Raw genomic sequence first — 16,542 nt, forward strand, 5'->3', positions numbered from 1 at the left:
AGCTGTCAGGGGAGGGTTGAAAAACAGGAGAGGTAATGAGGGACTCTGTCCTCAGTGGAAGGACTTAAACAGTCCTTCCCCTTCTCTCTGCTCCTCCTTCCTGGTACTGGTTTGTCTCTTTCATAAGCATGGGAGCTTTCATTTAAGTACCAGTGAAGGGGGAAAGGGGAAGATAGGCAGGGCCTGGCAAAGAGAATGGTGGGGCAAGATGGAACGCGGTGGGTTCACATCCAGGGGCCCCGGGCTGGTTCTGAGGCCTTCCGGGGGAGGCTGCTACCAGCAGAAGCTGATAGAATGATTTCAGCCATAGGACCCAGGTGGCAAAGTGGTAGAGGGCCCACTTCCCCATTTCTGCCCAGATTCCAGAGCCATTCCAGCACCTCAAGGGTTGAAAACTTAGGGAACATCTCAAAGTAGTAACTTCAGCTTAGACCTGGCCAGTCTCGTGATGGCCAAAAGCAAAGAAAGAAGAAAAGCAAATGCAGCTTCTCCAAGCAGCTTACTGGGTGGCAGGCCATGCAGATGGCAGAGCAGACAGTTTGGTGAACTTGCTTGTGGTGTCTCTCCAGGGGGGGGGTGTGTGTTAGGGCTGGGTGATGACCTTCTGCTCCCTCACGGAGGAAACCTGCGAAATACTGTTGACTTAAATAAAAATGCACAGCCTAAAAGTTAAGAGTTGTTTTATCCGGTGGAATTTCTGAGGACTCGAACCCGGAAGGCAGCCTCTGAGATCGCTCTCAGAGACTGTTCCAAAGTGGCAGCGGAAGAGCCAGGCTGTATAGGAAGTTTTGCAACAAAAACCAGGTAGTCAGAACGTTAAAAGGTTACTGTTAACCAAAGAAATCCAGGTATCTCAAGTTAAGGAATTTAGCACTTTTCTATGCATAGGAAGGCGCCAAAGTCCAGGCTCACTGAAATTGCTCCTTTGATGTGCACCTAGCCATCTAGGGTCAGTATCCTGTTCTTTCCCATCCTGAATTCCCCCTGCTCACTGTTAGGGGTGGCGGTAGCAGCTGATGACTTGATGGCCACAGCATCCTTTGTTTACTGTTACGGCTGGCAGCATTTTCAATCACAATATTCAACACAACACCAGGCACACAGTCTGCAGACAGTGAGGAACAGCCCACGTCTACGCCCTGCCGTCCCCGCCCGCCCTTCCTTCCCAGCCCCTTGTGAAGTGGCATGTATTTGATACTTGCTTTTCCTCCTGACTGCTTCATTCTTCCCCCTTCCGGCTGTGGTCAGAAATATCAGTGGTGGGGTTTTGGCTGCAAATGAAGTGGGGCTCGTTTGAGAAGCTGGTCTCAATAAGAGGCTTTACCTGGGGTGGGCTCGTGCGTGCCTGCTGCTCCACTTCTTGGTGAAGCTCTGCATTTGCATTTAAGGGGTGGGAGGGGACTGAGTCAGTGTCTGGCTCATTGGCTAGAAATTAAAGACCTTTCCACCAAGAAGGCATGGAGCATTGTAAGCAGCTCTAGCCAAATCTGGGTGGTCCTTTGGAAAATTCCTCTTGGACTTTGGCTGCAACAAAAACCAGAGTCCATTTTACACCTAAGCGAAGTCTTCAGGCGTCATCAGTTGACCAGTTGTCTCCTTCTCTGTGATGCTTTAGCTCCTGGTGTGATGGGTGGCACCCCTCTCCCCTGGCTACATCCCCTCTCTGAAAGACCACCAACTTGTGTGATTCTGTACTCTTGGAAGGGCAGGCCGTGCTGGCCCAAAGTCTCTGTGCACCACATGTGTGAGAGTCAGCTAGTGGAACTAGCTTTCCCCAGGTAGGCCAACTTCATACGCCCCACCAGCAAGCAGTGAGGGCCCCTAGTGTGCGCGTGGACATTAAAACCAGTGCTCAAGCCCAGTAGAGGTAGGTCGGCTTCTGTATGATCACCGTGTGCAGGCGATTCCAGACAGTGTCCGTGGTGAAATCTCCTTTCCCACAACAGTCTGTCCTCTGGTCCCTGCCAGCACTACGCTGGGGAAGCCCGTTCCTTTCTCGCCCCCTGCCCAATACACTGGGAACTTCTTGAGGGCAGGGGCCATGTTGACATCACCTTGTATCCCCAGTGCTGGCGCACAGTAGGTGCTCTGCTGTGTTTTATGCAGTACAGCAGGAAGAGTGCAGCTTTCAAGCCCAACTTCCCTAGATGGACATCCCAGCACCGCATGAACCAACTGTGCAGCTTTGGACAAGCTGTTTCTCCACGGTGCCTTCACTGCCCCTCCTGTATAATGAATTTGATGGCATACACATACACACCTACACGTGCAGTTTCTCCTGCACACATACACCTACACCCACAGTACCTCCTACACACACACCTACACCCACAGTACCTCCTGCACACACACACATCTATACACAGTGCCTCCTACACACACACACACTACCTCCTACACACACACCTACACACGCAGTGCCTCCTACACACACAGTGCCTCCTACACACACACCTACACACAGTTCCTCCTGCACAGACACCTATACACACAGTGCCTCCTACACACACACCTACACACACAGTGCCTCCTACACACACACACCTACACACACAGTGCCTCCTACACCACAGTGCCTCCTACACACACACACCTACACACATAGTACCTCCTACACACACCCCTACATGCATAGCACCTCCTACACACACACACACACACACACACGCAGTTCCTCCTACACACACACCCCTACACACACAGTACCTCATAGATATCTGTTGCAATGACCTACATTAACAGGCATTTCCAGGCAAAATTATGATGAGTCCTGTTTTTCTTTGCAGTCCTCTCATTTCCTGTCTGTCTGTCACGAAGCTCTGTGCTCCGGAAACACCCTCCCATGGCCCCTCAGGTAGGGGCTCGCACTCAGCCATGCTCACGTGCCATCTGAGGAGGCAGTAATGGAGTGGGGGGGGTCACTGAGCAGCTGCTGCCGTCGCCCCACGTGTGTGCCATTTCTCTGGATAGTAGGCATCTTTACATTATCAGGCCGTAGGTATTTACTGCTTAAGCAAGGCTTCCTAAAGATAGGAGAGCCTGTAAGCCTCAAACCAGGAGTGACCCAGGGATGGATCAGTCAGACCATAAGCTCTGGGGGGCTGTCCCAGTGTGTGTTGTTCTGCATTGTACCACAAAGTGGCTGCGTGTCGTAAGCGATCAGTCATTATATTCATTCTCTCAAGGGTGGGGGCCAGGTACTCAGGGGCCTGGGGGCACTGAATACTCAGGGGGAAGAGAACACGGCCCCTGCCGTCACAGTGCCGGGTCCCAGGCTGAGTAGGGACCTGCAGGGGCCAAGCTGGGAGCATCACTACGGCCGCTTGGATGTGATTTGGGCTTTCTTTTGGAGGCAGTGGGGGTGGAAGGGGAGAAGTTTCTTTAGAAGGAGGGGAAGAAAGGGCCTTCCGGAGGGAGGAAGGGGCGTGAGCAAAACCGTGATGAGGCAAAGGGACAGACAGTCTGGGATCCACAGCTACCTGACGGGACCGGCAGAGGGTTTTGATGTTTTTGTTTTTGTTTTTTGCCAAGACTAATATTTAGATTTCGCCCCCCAAGAGGCTACTGAATAAAACAAAGTGGCAGAGCCTCCTGTCACACGGGTCCTTTGCACTCTGGGGACACAGAAGGACGGACCGGAGAGGGCTGAGACTGAGGCAGAGAAACCAGCTGAGACACTGACCCCCAGGGCTGACACTGCACGCGCCTGACACACAAGAGGAAATGCTTGGGAGCGAGAGGGGACAGTAGGAACTCGGCTGCTCAGGGGTCAGGCCTCGGGGTGCCCACGCAGACCTCTGCAGGGTGGCCTTGCATTACCTTGGAACAGCCACCTCAACGCCCACATGTGAGGGCTGGCTCCCATCCACTGCCTCCTCTGGGCTGAAATGTTAGGCTTCTGTGATGCTAATCTGAGATCGTCCCCATAGAACTACAGGACTAGGAAACAAATACATATCTGTTTCTAAACCCTTCAAGTCTCCCTTAGTGTGTTTATTCAGGACCTGTCTTCCCATGAGACACTCAGGGCTGTCAGTCTGTAATTAGACCTTCTCCGCGCTCATCAAGCCAGGCCATGCGGCTCGGCAGCTGGAGCCGGCTTAGCCTACTGTAAGCAAATGTGGTCAGTCCCCTTCCCCGCCAGCCTCGGTTCCGCTTGAGCGGGTTTCGGCAGCTCCTGGGTGAATGTTAATGCCTCCTACGTACACAGTTGCGAGAAAATAATCACATCACCTCCCTTCCCTGAGAATGCCCTGGGGTTTGCTTCTCAAGCATCTCTGTGACAGAGCATGTTTAGGGGGCGGGGGGGATGGATTACAGAGACAGTGCAGAGGAACTCGAGAGCGCCTAAGGCAGGAGATGGGGCGCCTGGGTTTCAAGACGGGCTCAGCCCCTGATTTGCTGTGTAACCTTGCAAAAGTTACTGCAGCTCTCTGAGCCTCAGGTATCTGACTAGAAAATGAGGCTGAGAACACCTGCCTCACAGGCCTGCTGGGAAGGGTGATTGAGGTCATGTGCGTGAGAGCCTTTGGTAAAGCTTCGTGGGAGGGGCCTGCATCAAGGGTCATAGGCTCAGCTTTCCTCAGGGACTCAGGGCAAATCTAGAGCACAGGGGGGAATTAGCTTCAAAATTTGCATCAGCATCAGAGCCCTAGGAAACGGGGGTGGGGGGGGTGGATAGACCCGATGCCCGTGAACTGCCCTCTGAATTGAAAGTGCCCTGAAATTGGAGGCGTATTTTCCCTCCACGAGAAGAAGAACGCTAACGTTTATTGGATACTTGTGCTCTCCTTACAGTCTTTCCAGTAGCTTTGGATGAGAATTCTTAGACCCAGTCCACAGACGAGGGAACGGAGACCAGAGGGGGAGATGGGAGGGAGAGAGCATTTGAGGCCAGGTCAGTCTGACTTTACAGTCTAGCTCTGCTCCCCCACCTTTGGAATTATGAGCAGATGAAAGTCAGATTTAGTTGAGGGACAGAGACATCACAGTTTATGGGGAAAAAAAGGATATATTTGGTAGAGCACTACTCGTCTTTTTCGAGGGCATCAAGGAGGATGAATCCATGTCATAAACTGTGAGCGCCATGAGGGCGGGGGCTGCGTTCACTGTGATGTCTCTAGCACCCAGAGCACTGCCCTGGACAGAGCAGGCATTCAATAAATATTTGTCTAATGAAAGAAAGGATCCTGTGAGGCTCATAGTCATCCCCTTAGCTTTTCTGGCTGATCACAAATAGTAAGGAAAAGACAGTCCTTCACACACATTGTCCAAGGAATTTACACACCTTTGTTGTACCGATTGTTTAACTTCCCATTGCTGTATAACAAACCACCCCAAAGCTCAGTGGCTGGAAACAACGTTGATTTCTTACTTCTTAGGATTCTGCAAAGGTCACTCACGGGGCTGCATTTAACTGAGAGCATAGCTGGGGCTGGCAGGTGCATACTGGCCTCTCTGCCTTCAGGATTTTTCTCTATGAGTCCTCCCATCAGACGGTAGTCCAGCCTAGACTTCTTTCCAGCAGAGCAGCTGACTTCCAAGAGAGATTGCTTCTGCTGCTTCCATACTTGCTAATGTCCCACTGGCAAAGCAGGTCATGTGGCCCAGCCCAGGATCTTTGTGGGAGGCACCACCCCAAGGGGTGACTATCAGGACGTGTGGTTCGTTGAAGCCCGTTGGTCCCATCAGTCATAAAGAACAGCACATAATAATGAATTTATACGTGTAAAGCATCAGAAATTTGCCTGGCACTTAGTTTACACTACTTCAGTATTAGTGATAGCTAATTATTATTAATAGCTAATGATTGCATGTTACTGTAAGTAAGTTAATCACTGCAATTGCCTTTGTTTTACTGACTATGAAATAACACCCCCATGCCAGGGACACGCTGACGTATCCTTTGAAGTCTGAGCATATTAACCCCTGTATTACTGAACCCACACACCTGTGTTTGAGTAGCTGCATCGGCAACAAAACAGGAAGTTGAATCCTTCTTCCACCTCGTCCCCTACGCATTTCTGTTTACATGGAATCCCTAAACCTGGGCATGATTTTTCCCTACTCCTTAAAGTGATGTGGGAACCTGTAGGCCGATAACTCATCTCTGTAAGAATCCATTCACTTGACAAGCATTTTTCTAAGGCCATCATGGTGTCTCTTTCCCTTTTTCAGAGGTTCATTTGGAGATGGACGGGGGATCCAGCTCTGGTAGGTGAGATGTGAAGAGAAATACGTGAAGGAACTTCTAAGGATGACTGTCCACTCTGATGAAGAGAAAAGGTATGCAAGGCGAATCCTTGTTTCCCGTGCTGCTTTTGTACATAGTTGTATGAGGACATGATAACTGGAGGTGTCTTGTATGCCTCTTATCGCCAGGGGAAGACTATGCTCCAGGTAGTCCTCTAGTCTGAGGAAAAAGACATGTGAAACAGAACAACTCAGCAAGCCTGCAGACCTTCAGCTTGAAGTAGAGTTTCTCAGTCAGGTCTAGACTCAATATGTCTGCCACAGCGTGAAGCAGAGCAGCTTGGCTGACCATAGATCTGTAAGGAAAAATGTGGCTTAAACCACTGAGTTCGGGGATCGTTGTTACACAGCATTAGATGACAGTAGCTAACCAATACAGCACCTTATTCCTCATTCTGCTGGCAGCTGAGCTGCAGAACCTGAGGTCTCAGCCCAGTACCACTCAGAAATGGAGGGGAATATAGTAAGAAAGTTCTTGAGAAAGGTGCCCTAGGAGCTTAGGAATTTAGGAAAACATAGGGACTGCTGCCTGCTTCTCTGTAGGTTTCTGAAGGCCAGAGACTTGCTGACATAGACCCACAAGCAAGGTTAAGTAGGGACCAAGGAGTAGGATGGTTTGGACAAGGAAGTTAAAATACTGGACTACATCTATCCTAATTGCAGAGAGCAACCAAAAATCTATGGATTTACAAATACAATAAGAGAAAGCGGATTTAAACAGAGCTTAGCTGAAGGCTCTGACTGGTTAAGAAGTGAAACCAATCTGGTTTCCCCTCATTTTCATTGTTCAGTAAATCTACTCCGCTTAGTACTTCTCTCCGCCTAAAAAATACAGGGTCACCTTCAACAAGGAAGTGTCCCTGTGTGCTCTTTCACCCAGGCCATGGATGAAATTGTGAGCACTGCTCTCAATGTGGTTCCCTTCTGTTTATCTTTATTTATGATTTCCTCGCTTGGTGCCAATATGTTGCTTATACACGTGGCTTTTGCAGGAGAAGTCTTTCAAATGATCTTTGAGCGTACACGTAGTTTAAACCTTGTCTCCAAGCTCACAGAAACTTTCAAAGGATATTAGGAATTTTGTCAAGTGTGATCAACACCATTATTGCTAAAATTAAAATTATTAATGGCGGGGGTGGGAAAGTACAGCTCAGTGGTAGAGTGTGCGTTAACATGCACAAGGTCGTGGGTTAAATTCCCAGTACCTAGATTAGATAATAATAATAATAATAAAAATAAAGCTAATACCCCTCCCCCCAAATTATCATTGGCAGTAGCGGCAGTGACCGCCATGTCCCGAGCATCTTCTCCATGCCTAACTCCTTGGAGATGTTTTCATGCAGTTTATTCAATTCTCCTACCAGTTGATTAGGTGGATATTATCCCATGTTCTTCTGGTAATAATAAAGCAACATCTGTCTGGCACCACCTCCCCACCAGGCATTGAGGTGAGCTCTTGACATGCATCGCCTCACTGCCTCCTCATACAGCCCTGAGGGTCGGAATGATTATTTCCGCATCCGTCAGATGAGGAAGCTAAAAATCCCGAGGGCAAAGGGACTTGCCCATAGCGCACAGTCACGAGAGGCAGTGCCGGGATAGGACCCTGGTCTCCCTGCTTCCAAACCCATTCCCACCCAGCTCCATGTTTATCTCTCAGAAACAGAGACTGTGTTACCCACCCTGCGACTCTCACCTTTTGGCCCCAATCTAGACTGGTCTGCTCATCCTGTCCAGAAATCGTCCCTGGCACCGGAAAACAGAATTGTAAGATTGGAGTGTAATCCCATGTAGATGGAATCTGGTGACTTCAAGGCAAAGGCAAGCACAAAAGGAAAGGAAAAGCCTAATGACTTTTGTAGCTTCTGCCTCAGAGATCAGACTGTCACCAGCCTCGGGGCAGAGGGGACTGCACCCTGCTGATACAGGAAGTTTGATTTTTGTTTGTTTTTGTATTTTTATTGAAACAGAGTTGATTTACAATGTTGTGTTAGTTTCTCGTGCACAACGTAGTGATTCAGTTGTACATATATATATTCTTTTTTGGATTCTTTTCCATCATAGGTTATTAGAAGCTATTGCATGTAGCTCTCTGTGCTATAGAGTAGGACCTTATTGTTTATCTACTTTACATATAGTAGTTTGTATCTGCTAATCCCAGACTCCTAATTTATCCCTCCCCACCACTGGAGCTTTGACTCAGGAGCAGCCAATGGCATAAACAGAAGAAACAAACACATACACCTACAGAACATTACAGCTCCCAGATCCCTTTCATACATCGTGAGACTTGCATGCACTCTGTGAAATAAATATCTTCGTGCCTGATTCGTTTGCACATCTCAGGTTTCAAATTCAACTCTCCTTTATTGAAGACCTAGTATATGCCAGGAACATTTCTGGGCTGTTTCCAGGACAATGCCTCATTTAAATCTCACATAGTCTCTTTGAAGTAGAGATGATTATTCCTATTTTGAAGAAAAGAGAATGAAGGTTTTGAGCAATGGAGTGACATATTCAGTACCGCCCATCCAACCAGTGCTAGAGTCTGGATTTGAACCCAGATTACCTATTGTCAACCCGCGCTGCATCCAAAGCCCTGGGCTGCTATGAGAAACCGCCCCACTAGGCTGTAACATAGCAGCCCAGCCTCCGCTCTGCCGGTTTGAGATGGTCCGTGTCACTGTTGCATGTGGAAGTAGATGTCTTGTCTCTTTAGTTGATGGGACTAAAGATCAAGAAGGAGCTGTATCTGAGGACCTGAATCCAGGGAGCCTCACTGACACCTGAACCTGATTAGATGACACAAGCCTGAACCTCAAGCCTAAACCTAACGCCATAACGAGAGGAGACTTTGGGGGGATGTTGGGGGATTCTGAGTATAGTTAGTACATGTAATAAATGGACATAATTGTGGCCAGAGGACGGGCTGTGGCAGGGCTGTTTGAAAATGTCCTGAAACTCCCTGACACTCTTCCCGTTAAGAGGGGGTTCTACGTCCCCTCCCCTTGACTCCAGACTCTGGGATGGCTTGGCCAACAGAATATGACAGAGTGGCAAGGTTTCAGGTCCAGGACTTAATAAATTGACAGCTTTTGCTTCCTGTCTCTCGGGACACCTACTCTTCAAACCTAGGAAACCCAAGCCACACTGCGGAGAGACCCAGGCGGGGAGGCACCGACCAGCAACGTCGCTGGCCACATGGATGTGCCGTCCTGGAAGACGGTCCCAGCTGAGCCACCCTAGTCAAATTGCTGCTGGAACAGGGATAAGCTGTCTCTGCAGAGCCCCAAACAAACTGCAGATTCAAGAGCAAACAAAGGATTCTTGTAGCTTCTTACTGCACGGCCCTTAGGGGTGGTTAGTTACAAACAATGGGTAACTGGAAGAGAGGTGAGCCTGACGACTGCGGACCCTCCTCTGCACGACTTGGCCATGACACTGATGAGCGTTCTGAATTCTCACCAACGTCTGCCTAAACTGAGGCTCGGAACGGAGAGATGACTTGCTTGGGATCCAGACCTAGTAAGTGGCTCAGCATGGATTTGGATTCCATCTGGACAGGGTCTCCAGTCCCTTCCAACCCACTAAATCGTGAGGCAGTGAAACAGAGACAACCGCTCTCCAGCTCCCTGACTGCCACTGGTAACCTTTTTCTAGCAAGATCCTGCACGGACTGTGAATGCAGAACGCATATACCAGTTAACTGTTTTTAGATTGCATGATGCTCATTTGGGTTTGAATCCCAAGCACAACTCCAGGGAACGCCCCCCTGGGGCTGGAAGGTCGGTTGAGCAACTTTCTGGCTGTGTGACCTTAGGCTCTTCCCTTAACTTCCCTGAGCCTCAGTTTCCTCGTCCATAAGATAAGGACAAAACCCTCAACCTCACAGCATTGTTATCAGGATCGAATGAAGAGATAGTAGGACTTTACATAGTAGGCACCCCCAAAAACATTCAGTCCGAGTGTCCTTGACCCTGAGGGCTTAGAGTCAGGAGGCGTTTTCCCCCCTCATCCCTCCCGACCCCGAAGACAGGCTCCCTCGGGTCACAGTGACACAGGTGCATCCACCTCTGAGCTAACTTAACCTCAGACTGAGCCCTTTTTGCCTGCAGCCCCTCCGGACGAGAAGGAAGCACAAGCCACAGCCAGTGAGCTTTGCTCACAAATTCCTCCTTCACGACTGACTGAGCCCCGATACCGGAAAGAAACATTCCGCTGAGTTGAATCATGTAAATCCCCACTCATCTCCAAATTGGGTGCTGGAGTGCCTCGGGGCGGTGATTTTACAACCTCGCTGACTTCAGCCAAGGTGGACAGCAATTGCTCTTGCTAGATAACTCAGCCTGCACTCCCCTCCCCTGCACTCCCCTCCCCACCCCGCAGCAGCAAGACTGAGGGGCTCGCTGCCTTCCCACTAGAGAACTGGCCCCTGGGCTGCAGGGGAACAGTCTCTCCCTGGAGAGAGGCTGTAAGCCGCCTGCCTCCTGCAGCCCTCCCCAGACCCAGATGGCACGGGTGGAATTCAGTGACTCAGGCTCACATTCTCACTTGAACAAAGGATCTCTGATACTGGTGGGGATGGCTGTCCTGAGAGATGGTGTCTAGAATATGAGGTCAAGGTTGCCTGCACATTCTCTCACAACCTCCTGGATTTCAGAGGCAGGAGGATGCTCTGATGGATCAGCCACTATCGCGACTCCATGCAAGAGAACACTTTCGAGCTGGCTGTGCCTCTGGGGAGGGCTGTTATCTTTTTTGTACCACTCACTGCCTTTTTAAAAAATGTATTTCCAAATCTCGGACTCACCAGGCAATTATTCAACCCACAGCCAACTGGGCTGCACAAAGTACAGAGCTTGTCCTAACTCAAGGTGCTACGTCAGCCTCATCAGAGAAGGCACAACTCCCCATGTTAGTGGAAAAGATTATTTCCTTCCCAAATCTTAGGGGGCCCAAGTCCAGTCTGATATGTGGGAGCAAATACTAGAAAACAGGTCAGCAGCTCCAACAATATTCATAATCATAAAAATTGCTATCCGCTTCTGAGAGCTTGGTCTCTGAGGACTTAATAACCACTCTATCATGGATTTCTTGCTTCCGCTCCAAAAGGTGGATCTGGTCATCTGCATTTTATATATGCAGAAGCAGGTTTGATAATCAAGTCATTTGCTCAAGGTCACACAGTTCATATGTGGCAGCGTGAGGATTTCCGTCCTGCCATTGCTGACATTGCTAAACCCTCTGGGGAGGGTTCTCCTCTGATGGCTGTCCACACTGAAGAGGAACTCACCCGCCAGGCTGGCTAAGTGACAGTCTTGCCTTCCCCGGGCTCCGCTGGCGGCTTTCAGGATCCCCATCCATAGCTCGCCTTCTCGTGTCCTGAGTCAGCCTGGAACTGGCCGGAGCACAGCTGTGTCCTCCCCAGCAGGCAGGATCTGGGATCCACCTTGCAGCCTCTGGCTCACCCTCTGGTAGGCTGGGGACCAAAAACCTCGCCAAACTCCTGTGCCTACTGTTTTGGCCCAGGCTGTATTTCCTCTGCTGCTGGAGTCTGCTCTCAGGGCTGGAGCAGATTAGCAGAAGAATTTGTTCCCAAGGATGGAGCCATAGTAAGAGACTCCCAGGGTCCTCAAGGGATCAGAATCAACAGATGTTTACACATCATACGTGATCTCTTTATTTTATTTTATTATTTTGTATTGAAGTGTAGTCAATTTACAATGCCGTTTCAGGTGTACAGTAAAGCAATTCAGTTATATTTATTTTTTCAGGTTCTTTTCCATTACAACTCATTACAAGAAATTGAATATAGTTCCCTGCACTAGATAATAGATCCTTCTTGTTTATCTATTTTATATATAATAGTGTGTTAATCTGTTTGTTCCAAACTCCTCATCTCTTGATGAAGAGCAAAAATGACTTGCAGCCTTGTCCTTGTCCACCGCCCGCCCTTCCAAGCTGCCACGCTCAGCGTGAGACTCCCTGGGAGCCTATGGTTGCACTAAGGGTAGACACCGCGCCAAAGGCCGGCTGTGATGTGGCCAAATGTGGAAAGCTCCGCCCAAGGAGGGGCGAGCCAGCCCATCAGATTTCCACCCTGGGGAAGCTGAATTGAAAGATGAGGCAAACCCAGTTATTAACAGCAGACACTAAGGCTGGTTGGATGCCCAGAGAGAGGCTAGAAGATAGAGCAGAGCCCCTGAATCAGCTGATGCGACGTGGCAACAAAAATCATGACGACACAGCCGCTGGAGGAACCGGGAAGACCAAAGGCAAGTGAGGAGGCCGACCACTGGCAGGAAACGAGGCAGAGAGGAGGCAGTCCTTGGACACAGCTCCGCTGTGCTGCTGGCGGAACTCTGGGAGGGATGGAGAGCCAGCGAGCCCTCCTGCGGGGGCTCTGCAGGGGCCCTGGACCTGGCGTCATGTGGGGAGCTTGGTCGCACTCTGGTTCCTCCTCTCAGATTCCCGGGATATCCTCTTCTCCCCTGTTGCCAAGGCCGTCCTTATGGTCACCCCACCCCCACCCCCCGCAACCTCCTTCCATTTTTGGTGGTGTCTGCACAAGTCTCTTTTTATTATATAGCTAAGAAAATGCTGCTAAAACCCCTCTCTCCACACACTTGGGCCTGTGCAGGGTAATTGGCTTATTTGTATTTTATAGACTCAGAACTTAATAGATGCAGCTCTTTGTGGGTGTTTGGAAAGCAAGGGGCTGCACATGTGGCCCGCCAGTGACCAAGGGGAGAAGTTAAGACGTGAGCAGTTTTCTTAGGTTCGTCTTTGGTTCCATGTGTGCCCTTGGATCCATGTGTTTGAATGCCACTTTTAACTTTGGTGATTTCATGTCTTATATACCCTAATAAGCTCCTTGTTAAAACAAGACAATACATATAGAAATACATCTTTGCAAAGGGGTGATGTATCGGTCAGCGCCCTGGTGGAAATCGGACTTCAGCTCAGGTAACTCAAAAGGAGGGATCTGAGTGGCAGGTCCTCTCAGGGAGGTGGGGATAGGGTTGAGGGAACCGAAAAGGGGCAACGAGGCCCCCAGAGATTACAAGAGCGGGAAGCCACGCTCACCCAGATGGCTAGAGGGCAGGTGATGGCTAGAGCCCGGTGGGAACAGAGCCATGAGGAGGGCGGTGGTGGGTGTAGGGATGGAAGGATGCAGGTGTCACAGGAGATGCCACTCCGAGCAGGGAGAGGCTCAGGGACAGACCCCCAGCCTCCCCCTCGCTCACCTCAGGGCATCCTTCCTGGTGCCTCACTGCCTGAATCAAACAGCGAGAAAGTCGAGGCAGCACAGCCTGTGTGGGTCAGCCTCTAGGGCAGAGAGAATGGCTGAGATGGGTGGAGGAGGGTGGCTGGCAGTTGGGGGGAGGGGCTGCAAAGCAGCAGCAGTGATGAACACACAGTCACAAGCACGGATCAGACCAGGAGGAGTGGCCGTGAGCAGGGCTGAGTGGTCAGGACCAGTTCTGGGGGTGGGGGGTGACTGTGGGCTCTCCACGTGGCTGGATGGCAGTCCCTGTGGCATAGAGGACCTTCCTGCTGGGATCATCATTTTTCTCTCTGTTCCGGAGCGTTGGCCTGACCCTTGGAGTCCTGGTGATTGCAGGATGCCTGTGACCCACCCTCTTTCCACGCCCTCCACCGCGAACGTCCAGGTTCCCCGGATGCTAGCTGAGGCTCTCAGCTTGATCAGCTCTGTTTCCTGCTTTTCCCACCATCAGGGAAGGAGTGTCTAAGCAAGCGTTGCAGCTGGAGAACACGGGGTTTCTGTGTTCTCGCTTCCACCCTCTGTTTCTTGGGTCCCTGTCCTTGAGAAAGCACTTCTCAGCTCAGCTAAGCGCCCAGGTTCTCTGGGGAACACGCACCTACAAACAGGCTGTTTCCCAGCTGAGGCTTCAAGGAGAGAACTGCAGCCAGGTCGGCCACCGCCACCCACTCCCCACTCCTGCATCGCCTTCAAAGGGGATCCTCACCCTCCAGGCTCCCGGGTGGGCTCAGGGTTGGTGGAAGAGCAGAACCGGCTTCGGCTCAAGCTTGCTTGTTGCCGTCTCGAGGGCAAGAGGAAGACTGGTCCCGGAAGACAGCTGACGTTCCCTGACCGCTCACAGTGTGATGAGGACTCACATATACCTCTTCATCCATCTTTATGTTCGTGCTGCGAGAGGGGTTTCGCAGAAATGGAAGATCAGAGAGGTTAAGTCATTTGCCCAAAGTCTCATTTTTACTGCCCCACAGAGGCGAGATTGAGGCCCTGTCTCTTTGGAGCCAAGGACCATGCTTGTCTCATCGCTCTGTGCTGCTGCTGTAACAAGACCACGGCTCAGGGGACTGGCTGGGGTGGGGGTGGGGGGCAGAAGGGCCTTTCTTAACACAACAACCTGGTTTATGGATACAGGGTCTTCTGAGCTCCATTATGTTTTATATGTCTATAGAGCTGGAAATAATCAAACTGTGCTTCCTAAAATAATTCTGTAATGCTCATTATTCAGTTGTTTGGACAAGACTGTTCTGACCTACCTGCCTTGTGCTGGGAAAGAATACGGAGTCACATTCACTGTTGTGGTGCACGGACGCACACACACACGCACACACTCCCTCCAAGACCATCAAATTCCACTGCCTTTAGGGCAGATGTTTCATACCCACCAGGGCCAGAATTCACACCCTCTGATTTGAGTTTTAAAGTCAGAGATTTACACAGGATTACCATTTTTTCCTTTTCTTTCTCTTTTATTTATTTATTTATTTTTGGATTGTGTGGTTGCTTCCGATTTCCATTGTCTGAATCACAGCCATGGAAATAATTGAATCTTTTTCTAACATAGAATATATTACTCTTGAAATAGTAGGAAATGTTGATAATTGCCTTTTATTGGACTCACAAATAATTTATAAGTTGGTCCGGTTTGGAAGAAAAAAAAAAATCATAGTCTTATTTCTTTGGCTTCTTCCTTAAGGCCAGAAACAGCCTCTAAAAATAGCTGCCTGTGCAGGGATGTGCCTCGTGCTCCCCCTGGTGGCCATTGTGTGGGATTGTGGGCCCAGTAAATGGACCCAGAACTGCCGACACGGTATTTAAATAATTCTTTCTCCCCTAAGTACACAGAGAAATTTGATTTATTCTTCACAGTCAGGTCTGCATTACAGAGCCCTTCTCCTGTAAAGTCCATCTGCTTCGAGGATAAGTAAATGATCAGTCCCTCATACACATTATCATGCAGTGAACACTTCTTGCAGGCAGTAACTGCTTCTGTGGTTCGACCAAATGTCAGGGAAGCTGGGAGTTTCTTCATTCCTTAAGAAGCTACTGAGCTAAAAATACAAACTGACCTTTACGTAGCTACTTACTGAGGGGACTAATGAAACATGAATGTGTATGGGAGTGGGAGGCGGGGGGTATCAGAGGAGAAAAGGGGAGAAGCAGGAGAAATAGAAGGCCGAGGGAATGCAATGCTCAGTTTAGAATCCTGGCTCCACTGGGGAGCTGTGGTAGGCGGCATCCTGAGATGGCCGTCCACAAGGGTGAAGAGAGACTTGCTCCCTCTTCCCCTGGGTGCACAAGAAGACTCTGTTTCCCAGCCTCCCTTGCCGCTGGGAGCCAGTGACTGAGTTCTGGCCAATGGGATGTGGGCTCAAGGGATTCAGCCCTTCCCTGCCTTACCCCAAAGCATCCCTGGTGATTTTTCACACTATCTCTGCATCCACACGGATGGGAACAGAATAATTCAGGATGTCAGGGTCACCCGAGAGAAGTGAGCCAAATCCATGAGTCGTCACTTAAAGGACAGTCACACAGGAGAACCTCCTGATGGCCCTCAGACTGGGATGTGAGCAAGCAATAAACATACATATGCTAAGGTACTGAAATTTAAGGGATGTTTGTTACAGCAGCCTGTGCTAATTATCCTACTAAAGCAAGTCAGGTCACCTGTTTTGGCCACAGTTTCCTCAACTAAAAATAGGGACAATGTACGGAGATTCAATGAAACAATGTATGTGAAAACATTTGGCACAGACTCTGGGCTCAATAAATGCTGGTTAAAAAGCAATTGTCTTTCACATAAGCAACATTTTCATTCTGGAAAAGAATTTGTATTATCACACAGGTTTCTATTGCAGGAAAAAGAAGACTCACCTCCAACGGCCAAGCCAAATGGGGATTTTATCGGCTCCCAGACCAAGAAACTTCATGTGCAGATTAAGCCTTGGGACTGGTTTAATCTGTCCAGCAGCTCCAGGACCTGTGTTCTTTCTTCTGCCTGGTAAGCTTAA

General features: G+C 49.8%; 1 protein-coding gene and 1 long non-coding RNA gene across 2 annotated transcripts in view; one reads left to right on the plus strand and one right to left on the minus strand.

Moving 5' to 3' along the window:
- C8A (complement C8 alpha chain) overlaps window positions 1-3,470 on the minus strand; it is a 63,927-nt gene extending 60,457 nt beyond the window's left edge. Inside the window, exon 1 of the mRNA XM_015236198.3 lies at window positions 3,460-3,470. The gene's annotated coding sequence lies outside the window, so the exon portion shown is untranslated. The remainder of the gene's footprint in view (window positions 1-3,459) is intronic.
- LOC116283099 (uncharacterized) overlaps window positions 1-6,286 on the plus strand; it is a 31,938-nt gene extending 25,652 nt beyond the window's left edge. Inside the window, exon 3 of the long non-coding RNA XR_012079078.1 lies at window positions 6,178-6,286. This is a non-coding gene — a long non-coding RNA (uncharacterized lncRNA). The remainder of the gene's footprint in view (window positions 1-6,177) is intronic.
- Window positions 6,287-16,542: the final 10,256 nt, after the last annotated feature.

Source organism: Vicugna pacos, chromosome 13 (assembly GCF_048564905.1).
Source record: "Vicugna pacos chromosome 13, VicPac4, whole genome shotgun sequence".
NCBI lineage: Eukaryota > Metazoa > Chordata > Mammalia > Artiodactyla > Camelidae > Vicugna > Vicugna pacos.